This window comes from Eublepharis macularius, chromosome 19, assembly GCF_028583425.1.
Source record: "Eublepharis macularius isolate TG4126 chromosome 19, MPM_Emac_v1.0, whole genome shotgun sequence".
Lineage (NCBI taxonomy): Eukaryota > Metazoa > Chordata > Lepidosauria > Squamata > Eublepharidae > Eublepharis > Eublepharis macularius.
Genome location: NC_072808.1, coordinates 22,738,250 through 22,751,210, shown reverse-complemented (window position 1 = coordinate 22,751,210; position 12,961 = coordinate 22,738,250). Strand labels below are relative to the sequence as shown.

At 50.9% G+C, this 12,961-nt stretch overlaps 1 long non-coding RNA gene across 1 annotated transcript; it reads left to right on the top strand.

Annotated features, from left to right (window-relative positions):
• The first annotated feature begins 6,382 nt into the window (after window positions 1-6,382).
• On the top strand, window positions 6,383-11,955 carry LOC129346305 (uncharacterized). Its single transcript, XR_008598749.1, has 2 exons — window positions 6,383-10,409; window positions 11,681-11,955. It is a non-coding gene; the product is annotated as an uncharacterized LOC129346305 (long non-coding RNA).
• The last annotated feature ends 1,006 nt before the right edge of the window (window positions 11,956-12,961 follow it).

Below are 12,961 nucleotides of genomic sequence, written 5' to 3'. Positions count from 1 at the left end.
CGCTAGGCCCTTCTGAGGAGCAGGGGTGCTGGGCCTGCCCCCCGGCATTCCACACTAGCACCCCATAAAACCACACCCTTTCCTGTTGGTCCAGGGGTTGAGCTGAATGCGTAGAGGGGTCACATGGACCCGATAGGCCCTTCTGAGGAGCAGGGGTGCTGGGCCTGCCCCCCGGCATTCCACACTAGCACCCCATAAAACCACACCCTTTCCTGTTGGTCCAGGGGTTGAGCTGAATGCGTAGAGGGGTCACATGGACCCACTAGGCCCTTCTGAGGAGCAGGGGTGCTGGGTCTGCCCCCCGGCATTCCACACTAGCACCCCATATAACCAAACCCTTTCCTGTTGGTCCAGGGGTTGAGCTGAATGCGTAGAGGGGTCACATGGACCCGCTAGGCGCTTCTGAGGAGCAGGGGTGCTGGGCCTGCCCCCCGGCATTCCACACTAGCACCCCATAAAACCAAACCCTTTCCTGTTGGTCCAGGGGTTGAGCTGAATGCATAGAGGGGTCACATGAACCCGCTAGGCCCTTCTGAGGAGCAGGGGTGCTGGGCCTGCCCCCCGGCATTCCACACTAGCACCCCATAAAACCAAACCTTTTCCTGTTGGTCCAGGGGTTGAGCTGAATGCGTAGAGGGGTCACATGGACCCGCTAGGCCCTTCTGAGGAGCAGGGGTGCTGGGCCTGCCCCCCGGCATTCCACACTAGCACCCCATAAAACCAAACCCTTTCCTGTTGGTCCAGGAGACGAGCAGAATGCATAGAGGGGCCACATGGACCCGCTAGGCCCTTCTGAGGAGCAGGGGTGCTGGGTCTGCCCCCCGGCATTCCACACTAGCACCCCATATAACCAAACCCTTTCCTGTTGGTCCAGGGGTTGAGCTGAATGCGTAGAGGGGTCACATGGACCCGCTAGGCGCTTCTGAGGAGCAGGGGTGCTGGGTCTGCCCCCCGGCATTCCACACTAGCACCCCATATAACCAAACCCTTTCCTGTTGGTCCAGGGGTTGAGCTGAATGCGTAGAGGGGTCACATGGACCCGCTAGGCGCTTCTGAGGAGCAGGGGTGCTGGGCCTGCCCCCCGGCATTCCACACTAGCACCCCATAAAACCAAACCCTTTCCTGTTGGTCCAGGGGTTGAGCTGAATGCATAGAGGGGTCACATGAACCCGCTAGGCCCTTCTGAGGAGCAGGGGTGCTGGGCCTGCCCCCCGGCATTCCACACTAGCACCCCATAAAACCAAACCTTTTCCTGTTGGTCCAGGGGTTGAGCTGAATGCGTAGAGGGGTCACATGGACCCGCTAGGCCCTTCTGAGGAGCAGGGGTGCTGGGCCTGCCCCCCGGCATTCCACACTAGCACCCCATAAAACCAAACCCTTTCCTGTTGGTCCAGGAGACGAGCAGAATGCATAGAGGGGCTACATGGACCCGCTAGGCCCTTCTGAGGAGCAAGGGGTGCAGGAGGTCCGTTCCTGTCCCGTGGGGTAGTGCCATGACCTGACAGGTAGTGCTTCCAGGGGCTAGGGGTGGGTCTTAGGCCCTAGAAGGGGACAGGGCACCTGTCACCCTTTCTTAATTTATTGAAAAGGCTTTAGAAAATTTCATTATCACATTACAGAACAGGTAAAGATTATGACAGCAGGAGACGGGCAGGGAAAACAATTCAGAAAGGGGGGTTTCTAACCTCTGCCTCCGCAACCGCCTTCCCTAGCCCGCCCCTCCTCCGGTGATCTTGCCAAGCAGTCTGGCATTGCAACTGCCTTCAAGGTCAAAAAAACTGCCACAGACCTCTTCTGGGACACATTTTTTTAAAATCCCAGGATGTATTCAAATCCATTCCAGGAAACCCTGTCACGTTTTTCTGATGATCCAAAGTGGCCCTCTATTTCTTCTTCTTCAAAGTCTGATTTGCCGAGCTTAGCGGTCTCCATGTTCACGCCCGTAGCAGCAAACGCAGTGGCAAAACTCTGTCGATGGTAGTCCATCACACCAAACAGCATTCACCAATCCTGCCTGGCGACAGGTCTGAGCTGCTCTCTCATTGTGGGGCAAGCCCGCAGCTGAGAAAGGGGGGATTTTCCGTCCTCTTGCAATGCCGTTCATGCCATCTATCGCAGGAATCCCAGTCGGAACCACCTCTTCTGGGTAGATTGATTGGCTGACCCAGCCTGCTTCTCTTTGTTCCATCAGGAAGTATCATATGCACAACCTCATATCTAGGAAACGTCACTTGACCCAAGATGACTAGTGGCCCGTTGACTCCAGATACTGTCTGTCTTATATGTGAGGCGGGGCTGGGAGAGGTAGTCGTGTGTGAGGGCAGCTGCCTGCTTCCGTGCGGCACCAGCGCCACCACTGCCTGCAGTCAGCTCAGACGTGGCTCCGTTGCCCATCAACCACCGAGGGCCCTACAGCCCAACAGACCATGTGTGGAAAGCTGGGGGAGGAAAGAGCTGACACCCCCCAACATCACCATTGCAGTTCTTGGGTCTGTTAGTTAGTTAGTTAGTTGGTTAGTTAAGTTAGTTAGTTAGTTAGTTAGTAAGTAAGTAAGTAAGTAAGATCTTTGCAGATGTTATTGTGTCATTATTCATAATATTGCCCTTCCTATTGAGTTAGTAACCTTATGATTATAGTATTTGTATTATTACTTCTCATTATTATTATCATTATTAATATTGGAGTAATTGTTGTGTTTATAGTTATTAACGTTCTTATTGCAGTTGTTCTTTGTCGTTTGAATTATTAAAGTGTTCATTAATTTTTTTGAACTGAATTATGAAAGACAAATGACAAGTAATTTATACCACCCCATAACTGATACAAACTGCCAACCCAAGGTTCTGTTTTTGAGTTTAAAAAGCCTCCAGAAAATCTTTGTTCAGAAACAGGAACTATTAGCAAAAAAGAGGCATCCTTTAACTGCCATCTTTCACACCATCTCACTTAGCTTAAAGAGGCCCTGTTTAAAATTGTTTATCCCCGTGGGGTGCGGAAGCGGCAGCAGAGGCTAAAGGCCGCAGCTGCTCCAGGGCAGGGCAGGGCCCCACCTGGGATGGCCCCCGCAGGACCGAATGCCAGGCTAGGCTGGAGAATGCCAGGATGGGCTGGACTTCTCCCTAACATTTAGTTTTCGGCGTCCAAGGCTTTTTGAAACTAGGTTTGCAAGGGGTTTTGAAATCAGGAGGCACTCAGCCAGGTGAAATGCTCCCCGCAACCTGAGGGCTGGACCTCAGAGAGAACTGGGCCCGTGCCGGCTTACGCATCCAGCCACAAGTCATTGCACTGAGTTGGCAAGTAATGCATATTCACGTGTGGACCAGCCTGTGCGAGAGGGGGATGAAATGGCACCGCCGTAGCTGTCAGTGACCGTTCTTTGTTCATTGGGTGTGAAGGCGAGGAAGGTACGTGCCTCAGTTTCCTTTTCCAAAATGGCAGGCTTTCCAGTTCAACAACGGTTTTCCCTCCCAGGTTTTCTGGAAAAGGCCCTGCCTCTGTTATTGCTTGGCTTTGGCGAGTCACTCATCTGACTGCAGAAAGAGATGACTTGCTATAGGGGTGGATATTTTAATTTTGGCAGGATGAGAATAATCTCCCATTCTAATGGCCAGCCTGAAAATTGGATTTTGCAGGGTCTGTACAATGTTCTGCTCTGGGAGGCTAGATCTTACCCAGGCCCATGGATTCGGTTCGATTCCGGCCCTTCGTCTCATGCTTTTAAAATATATCAAGCTTTTCAGGTTCTTCTACCTCATCCGTTGAGGAGGGATCGCAAACTAAAATCACCGCAAGGAATGCTCATGGGCAAGGCACATAAGAACACGACAGTCCGTTTGTGTAGTTCCCCTTCATCACGAAAACACTGTCTGCAGCATTCTCTCAGCTGCACTGCGAAGCAGCTTGGTGCTGGCAGAAAGCAGCCCCCTCCTCCGCCCTGCCTCTGCTGAGAGCGCTGGCAGAGGCTGTGTGGGACACAACGGTCTCATTGCTGCAGCTGTCTGGTGGGCCGGGCAGCCGCCCCCATCTGCGCCCCTGCAGACTTTGGGAAAGCTCCAGCGTACCACTTCATTCCCTTGTTCACTGTTTATTGCGACCCCACGCCCCCTCACAGGGCCACTCCAGCTGCAGAGAGCTCACATCACCTGTTCAAACAACCCTCCCCACTGGGGGCCCAACTGGCCCTCTGAGAAACGCAGGAGTGCTTCAGGGCCGTGCACGATGATGTCCCTTCCGGGAGTGATGTCTCCATGCCACCCTGGGAGCACGCCAGGAGGCTTCTTCCCACAGCTTTCCCCCTCCCCCTGCGGGCCTGGTGAGGGGGGCGGGGACAGGGGATCCTCTGCCCCCACCAGGGGACCCGGCCGCCCTACCTGTGAAGGATGTCTGGCTGAGCATGACTGGTCCAAGGCCACCCATCAGCTTTCTATGGCAGACTGGGGGGATGGCGTATTAGGGAAAGACAACCGGTAGCTGAAAAGCTCGCATGACATGTTGCCTGCCTTGAAGACAACCTGGGCTGGGATGTCCCGATTCTCTTCCCTTTGGAGCTGCAGCTCCCTTCGGCATCCTGAGGGTGGGGGCCAGTTTTCAAACACGTTGTACTGCTTTCTTGAGGGGAGAGGCCTGCCGGAAAGAGAGACCGTCTGCTTCTGTTGCAAATAGCAGGAGGGGAGGGGGGGGAGACCTGGAGACAACCTGGGCCAGATGTTCCGATTCTCTTCCTTTTTAGCTCTGAAACACTCACAATCATGCTGAAGGTGACGGTCCATTTCAGATCCTGAGCTTTATTTTTGTCAGGCTATGGATGACAGGATACAGCAGACGGATCTCTGGGCCACTGGCATCAAGACACAGGTTCCTGGTTAATGGCTTTTATTCAGAAATCAAATCATTTCCATGTGCAGGTCCGTAGTTTACTTAGGAGCTAAAATGCTTCTAGGCAGTACAGCTTCCTTGAAAGGAATGGGGCTTAAGGAACATACAGGTCTAAATACTCAAACATTCCCCCCCCCCCAACCCACCACTTCCAGCGGAAAAAAGTCTGAGAATCTTTGCTGGAGTTTATACTAGAGCTAGACAAGACAGAGGCATAAGAGTAATAGTAACATTTCAGACAGTCCAAGGTCATTTCGGGGAGCTTCAGAGAAATACCCAGATTATGAAGCTGAGTTCCCAGGCAGGGAGGGAGAGAAACAAAAGTGATGCCCACAGCCTTTCCAATATGAAATCAAACCATAGTACAGACAATCATCATCCCCTAGAACAAGAGGGTTGCCAGCCTCCAGGTAGCGGCTGGAGATCTCCTGGAATTATAACTGGTCTCCAGGCCACAGAGTTCAGTTCACCTGGAGAAAATGGCTACTTTGGGGGGTGGGGGTGAACTCTATGGAATTATGCTATGTCAAGGTCCTTTCCCTCCCCAAACTCCACTTTCTCCAGGTTTCACCCCCCCCCCCAAAGATCTCCAGGAATTTCCCAACTTGGAGCTGGCAACCCTATAGAACAATGACAAGGATGGATGGGTACAGACATACATGACAATTTTCTAACGCCGGCCGCAAATGGACAGATGCCAACGGATGGACAGGCGGATCCTTTTATCGCTATCGATTCATGGTAACAGCAATACTGTTTGGTTTGGATCAGGGTCACATGGGGAGGGGCCCGGGTGGAATCTCTGTCTGGGGGCCCCGCATGGTTTCGGCAGCGCTGCAGGGGAAAGAGAGTGTGGCTTTGGAGAATATCTATTCCGAGCCACTGATGGCAAGTTCTGGTGGTCAGAAACGTTCCCTTGGGCCTCTTCTTCCTTCCCCCACCATGGGCAAAAATACTAGCAGTACTCTGTGGGGGGGGGGGCTGGTACAAGTGGAGGGGGGGCCTTCCACCAATTGAGGGTGCTTCTGGGCCGATGTGCTGAATTGCTGGCTGGCTGGGGCAAGATGGCACTTTTCTGAGAAGACAGGATGGCATCGGAGCATATAGGCAGCAGGGCAAAATTCCAAGAGCAAATCCGGATTGTTTCCCTATTGACAGTTATTTCCAGGAAAGTCATTTCCCAGGAAGCCCCCTGCTACCAGCACTCTATTTAGCTTAGGTAAGAGGAGAAAAGAAGTGCACTCTGGGGGAGTTAACACTAGAATAAATATCTGAAGAGGCAAGCTGTGGCTCATGAAAGCTCATAGCCTATCACTAATTTTGTTAGTCTTATAGGTGCTCTTGGAGTCTTTTCCACTGCTAGTCTCTAAGGTTTTATCGAACCGCTTGGCAGTTGCCCCATGACTGCAGCTCCTAACATCTGAGATGGGTCCCACTCCTCTTATCTCTCCCTTCAGCTGGCGGGTGGGGTCAGGAGCTCCTAGAGGCTGTGCAAGTACAGGAGGGAGCTCAGAGGTTGTTCGGCCTCAGGGCAGGTCAACAGCTAGAGAAGAAGGGAGCTGGCGGGGCGAGCGGCTGCCTCTTTGACCTCATTGTCCTGCCTCTTGAAGGATCGTCAAAACAGTGTTGGAAAGCACCAGTGAACCATCTTGTAAGTAATTTGTGCCATCTTGGTTCCTTTTCCCTTCTCTCTGTTTGTGGCTCAGTTCTTTCCTCTTCCCCACGTACGCCCCTCTCTTTCTAGTGATCTCAGGGTGGGCACCTGGGGATCCCAGGCCAAATCAGGCCTTCCAAGGAATGCTGCCTAGTCCCCTTCCAAAGTGCCAATCTAGAGGGGAAGAAAGGAATGGGAGGGAGGCAGTCATGGCAGGTGGCCCTGCTTTCAATGTTGGGAAACAAGCCAGCCAGACCACGGCCTGTCTCTGGAGAGGAAATTTGCTCTGCAGAAATCAGTCCGCTAATCGATCCAAAGGAGTTAGCTGTGCTAGTCTGTAGTAGCAAAATAGTAACGAGTCCAGCAGCACCTTTAAGACTAACCAACTAATGCGTGCATCTAACGAAGAGAGCTGTGGTTCTCGAAAGATTATGCTACAGTAAAGTTGGCTAGTCTTAAAGGTGCTACTGGACTCTTTACCAGCCAGCAAATGTAATCGACTGACCTGGATGGGTCAGTACAGTCAGATACTGTCAGCTCTCAGAAGGTAAGCTGAGACTGTGCTGGTTAATACTTGGGTGGACAACCAGAGAAGATGAGGGTTGTTACATAGAGGCGGGTGATGGCAAACCGTCTCTTGTTCATCTGTTGCCTTGAAAATCCCATGAGAGGCTGCCATAAATTGGCTGTGACTTGATGGCACTGTGAACACATCAAAGGCACAACTACTCAAAGGACAACTACAAGGTCCATTTCAAAGTTGGTCACCTCAATTGACCTGCCATTCCTCTGCCTCAGAAACAGGCTTTCCCAAAGAAATTAGTTCCTGACCAGGGACCTAAATAGATGCTTGTAGAAATGACCAACCTGTTCACAATTGTGTGTCTTTCCCTCTTTATGTCTACTCTGGCATCAGAGCCCCTGAGGATGGGCGGTTTATAAATCGAAGTAGTAGTAGTAGTAGTAGTAGTAGTAGTAGTAGTAGTAATAACAATAATCTTCCTGTTCTGCTTCCACTGTACATTCCCTGAGCCAAACCCATCTCTGGCCCTTATCCCTGCTGAGTGGTATTTCTGCTTGGCCCAAATGGTGCAAATGCGCCCCCCCCACCTCACCCCCCAAACCCACCTCCAGTTTAGACCACGACAAAACTTCTGCATGGAAGTGACAAGCAAATTTTCTATCTGGCTTGCTGGATACTTTGTACAGTTTCAGCCATCTCTGCATGATTTCTGTGAGGTGAAGAAATTATTAGTGAGATAAAAAAAAAAGTCCTCCTCCTCCGGTGTGCCTTATGTTAGCCAGGCTGTTTCTAATGGGAGGGCAAGGATAACAGAGATGGAGTTGCCTAGAGTAGGCGAGGGCTGGAGTTCTCCCAGAATTAAAGGTGGTCCCTAGATCATAGAGGACAGTTCCCCTGGAGAAAATGGCTGCTCTGGAGGGGGGACTCTACCACTTTCTATCCTGCGGAGACCCCCTCCCTTTCCCAGGTTCTGCCCACAAATCTCCAGGAACTTCCAAAGTTGGCAACTCTACTCTGTGAAGGTCTGCTGTAGCTTTGTAGAGTTCTTCCTGCAGTAGTAATCTGCTGGCATGGCACAGGATAAGTACTGGCTTATGGTCTAGGTAATTATGGGATGGCCGTTCATTCCCTCTCTCTCTCACACACACACGCACACGAGAGGGGAGTTCACTTGATACTCCTGATCAGGTATTTCACTGTATGTGGACCAGTTGTCGTGCTGACTGTTTTTTCACAGTGACAATGGGAAGAGTTTTGCTATGGACACAGGACTGAATTGCATGTGACAACGTAGGTTTTCTTCATTTTTAAAGCCTTTAGCAACCACAGAGGCCACCTGCAACAGATAGGAATGTCTGAACCTGCTTTGCTTCCCTGGTTTTTCTGTTAAATCCCCCCCCCTTCCCATAATCCTTTTCCCCTATTGGGAAAAAATATTATCACCTGTATGGAGAAAGGCTCATTGAGGAGCCATGTTTAGCAACAAGAAGCCTGGAAGGGGGAAAAAAAGATTCTCTGTGTCTGGTTGAGGTTTTAAAACATGTTGGGTGAAAATGAATGCCGCTGAGCATTGGTTGCCAGGTAGTCTGCAGACACCACAGCTTCTGTTACTGACCCCAAAAGAAGACTGTACTTCAGTGATGGGGATCTATTTTTTAATTTGCCTTTTTTAATTTGCAGAGCCCCCCGAAAGGGGAAAGCTTCCCCTTTGTGGGTTCAATGTTTGGTCTGTCTGGAGCTGCCGACAGCCTTCCTCTCTACTTCTAGGAAACCAGCACAGTCTTTAGCCATCTCCCCTTAAGGGCTAAGATCCAGCCCTGAGCTCTACTATAATCATCCCAGCAGGGCCAGGGTGTGTCTTCTGTAAACTGGACAACTCTGAGTTTATCAGTTCCCGACATAAGCTCACACCCGCCCTGCACCATCTCTCCATGACAAATATCGCTCCACTCCAACTTTTCATTCCTCTTAATGCACATTTTCAAATTCCCGATTAACCCAAAGAGCTGACGTTCCTTCTGCTTTTGCGCTCAGGGCTGCTTACGAAAGCTCACAATGACAAGGATTGCCAGCTCCGGTTTGGGAAGTTCCTGAAGATTTTGGAGGGGGAGCCTGGGAAAAGTGGGAGAGAAGGAACGTCGGCAGGGATGTGTCGCCTTAGAGGCAGCTCTCCAAAGCAGCCATTCCCTCCAGGGGAACGTGTCTCTGTAGCCTGGAGACCAGTTGTAATTCTAGGAGATCTTCAGCCACCACCACCTGGAGGTTGGCAACCCTAAAGCTATTAAATAAATACATATTTTAGAATAAGCTGTATTCCAGGTGGGATTTTAGAGCAGAAAGGAGGTAAAGTGTGGCCCACAGATTAGGGCTTCCAACTCCGGTTTAGGAAATTCCTGGAGAGTTGTGGGTGGTGGACTCTGGGAAGGAGTGGGAGCTCAGCAGGAACGTGATGGAATAGAATTCACCCTTTGAAGTTGTCATTTTCTCCAGGGGAATGCATCTCTGTAGTCTGGAGATCAGATGTAATCCCACGCGAACTCCAGGCCTTACTACCTAGAGGTGGGCAACCCTACCACAGATGACAGGAGGTCAGTGCCATCTACAGCCCACTTCAGACTAGCACCTGAGCACTCTTTTTCTGTCTCTACCGACAGACAGAGAGGAAGAGATCCTTTCCCCCAGTGTCGCAGGACCTCCCTGCCTTGTGTCTCCTCCTAATACTGATTGTATTAACCTCATACTGTGTAATCCGCCTTGAGCCTCAGAGAGAAAGGCGGACTATAAAATGACATAAATAAAAAAATAAAACTGTTCCCACTTGCACACAAACAAGAATTATGACTTTATTTATTTATTTACTTAGTTACTTCATTTAACCCCTGATATTTGTCCCCATGGGGACCCAAAGGGACACAAAGCATTCTCCTCCCCCCATTTTATTCTCACAACAATTCTGTGAGTGGGTCGTTGGTCCAAGGTCAGTCCAGGAAGCTTCTACGGTACGGTGGTATTCGAACCTGGGTCTCCCAGCTCCTAGTCAAACCACTACACCACTTTGCCTCTTAAAGCAATCCTTGAACCATGGGGCAGTGAAAACAAAAACAGGAGAACGGAATGACAAGATGATTTAAGGTCAAGATGGAGAAATAAAAAAAGGCTGGTTCTGGAAAATCAAGACCCCCCCCCCCCTCATAGATCTGCAGTTCTAACTACCTGATGTTTTTATTAATTTTGTTGACTTTGTATTTTTAGGAGCAATCCAAAGGCAGCATCTCAAAGTTGTTTTTAAAGAAACAAATAGCGCAAAAGTCACCTGGCCAGCATTTCATGCTCCAGGGCAGCTGCCAGAGGAGGAGGTACAGCCAGTAAATGTGCATGTTTGATTATTGCCTTCTGGCCCTCCAGCTTTCTAAAGAACAGGACGTCTTTCAGAGGAAGAAATGCTTTGCACATGCTCAAGGGCATGACCCTTCCGTTGATTGTTTTTAAATACTGCTTGTCATCCAAAGGAAAGGTACTCAGCCCATGTTCAGAGACCCTTGAATTTGGGGAGCTGGCAGTGGTAGCAGCTCCAGCTTTAAATACCCACTTCCCAAGGATATCCCCTGCTGAAAGAGCCCAGATCTGAATCCAACCCATCTTATGTAGTATAACAGAGGGAGAGAGAGAGAGAGCAAGAGAGAGCGCACAATTTCCCCAAGCTAAATTATTCCTTTCCCTTCACATCTGCCAACTGCTGCTGTCACAGGGTCAGATACCCCCTCCCTCCTCTTCCAGCTTAGAGGGGATTTCAAGGCAGCATGGGGTGTATATGTGGAATCTGTTTTACCAGACACCGATGATTCAGAAATGGGAGGAAGGGATACTGAACCACAAGTCCAGACCCACCCACCCCCCTTAACTGCCAGTGTGCCAGAAAAAGGGCAGAGAATAAAACAGTGGCCGGGGGGGGGGTGGCTTTCAAGCACAAAGAAATGCAGCCTGACGCCTCCATATGTTCAGAGTATGAGGACCTGCAAGCTATGCCTGGCACGGGAGATGAACAGAAAATGCCGAAGGGTGGCAGGCAAGGCAATCTCAGATTGACAATCTGAGCCTCCTGCTCCCCCCCCATCCCCCCCAGGCCAGTTTGGCTAGGGATCCTGACAGTGTTTTGCCATCTTCTGGGGGGGTGGGGTGCAGAGATACTTGTGAATTTCCTGCATTGTGCAGAGGGGTTGGACTAGATGATCCTCGAGGTTCCAGCCCTATGATTCCAACACTGGAGCATTCAGTCTTGGGCTCCAGGCATTAAGGGGACAAATGGACGTTTTCAGTGGAGACACCCAACCCAGACTGAGCCTGGCCCTGTGGGTCCCGCTCCTTGGCCCGTCAGCAGAATGTCGGGAGACCCTGCAGTGACTTCCTTGGTGCCAAGAGAACTGAGCTCAGCATGTGATGGGGGGGGGGTGAGTGCATGGGCTGTGAGTGACCCCCAAGATGGCCTTCCAAGCAGCGTCAGGCCAGGGGAGCTGCGCAGTGTGTTCTTTTTGTCCTACACAGTGTCAGGTTCAGAATGCTGTATAGTACATCTTTGCTTAACCAACTCCATATTTAATCCTCTCAGTATTTAGTGCTCTTTTCACAGGTGCCAAGGTTCCCAGGCAGCTATCTAACAGAAGAGGATTGTTTTGGCTACCGATGTTCCACCGAGAATCAGCCTTGGGAAACTACTGCTCTCCCTACTTCAAAGGCGTTGTTTTGGGAACCGTGGGGGGGAGGAGGGGCCCGCTGGGATCTGTTACTCTGTACCTTATGCCTTGCCTATCATTGGTAACAATGCATATGCACCATCCTGAATATTGCATTCAGGCTAGTGGACTATAATGAACTATTTCTTCAATAAATTCCTTTTGGAAACAATGGACAGTTGTCTGATTGCAGAAGGAAGTCTGAAGTAAGGACATTATCTAGCCACAGTTCTGACACACAGGCTGTGGCACCCCACCTGCCCCCAAATATTTGGCAACCCAAAGAGCAAAGGGGAAATGAGAAGGATACCCGGGAATGTGGCTCAACTGAAGTTCCTGGCTGGTTGGAGAGACGAGGCGAGGGAGCCTGAAAGGATGCCGCCCCCTTCAAGAGCTCTCCTTCCCCTTCCAAAAATAACAGCAATTAACACCTCTGGGAAAGGGTAGCCGCTCAAGCAGGCCTCCGCAGGTCGATCCCGCTGAATTCATCCCAGGGAAGCACAGGATCCCAGCCTCTGCCTGTTGCTATAAAAATAAAGGCCAGGGGCTGAGAGATGCACAAATGACTGGAAGGGGTTACAGGAAGCGAAGGGATGCGCAGGATGCGCAGGAGCCATGGGGAGGCCCAGCAAAGTGAGAAAGTTGAGCTGGGATGTACGGTTGCCAAACTCCTGGAGATTTGGGGGGGGGGGGGAAGCTGGGAGGCCAGCATTTGGGAGGGGAAGAACGGCCTGCCAGTGGGGTATAATGCCGTTGAGTCCACCCTTCAAAGCACCCACATTCTCCGGAGGGCACTGGTCTGAGATGCGTTATAATTCTCGGAGAACTCCTGGTCACACCTGGAGATTGGCAAACCTAGAGGAAAGAGGAGTGTAGTCCGGGCTGGATGGCCTCCAAGGGTTTGGAATAAAAAAAGCAGGTGGTAGACAGAAGATCAAATCCCACTGCTGCCACAAGCTCAGTAGGTGGCCTTGGGCAGGGCTTTTTTCTGGGAAAAGAGGTAGTGGAACTCAGCGGATTGCCAGCACGGGGCAACTCCTGGTGGGAGGTGGTGCCCCTGGTACCACGTGCGCATGCGCAAAGTGCGCACACGCTCCCAGGACTGCACAATGACATCACTTTGAGTCAGCTGGAACAAGCGGGGAGTTTTTAAAAGTTTAAATCTCCCTCTGTGAAAA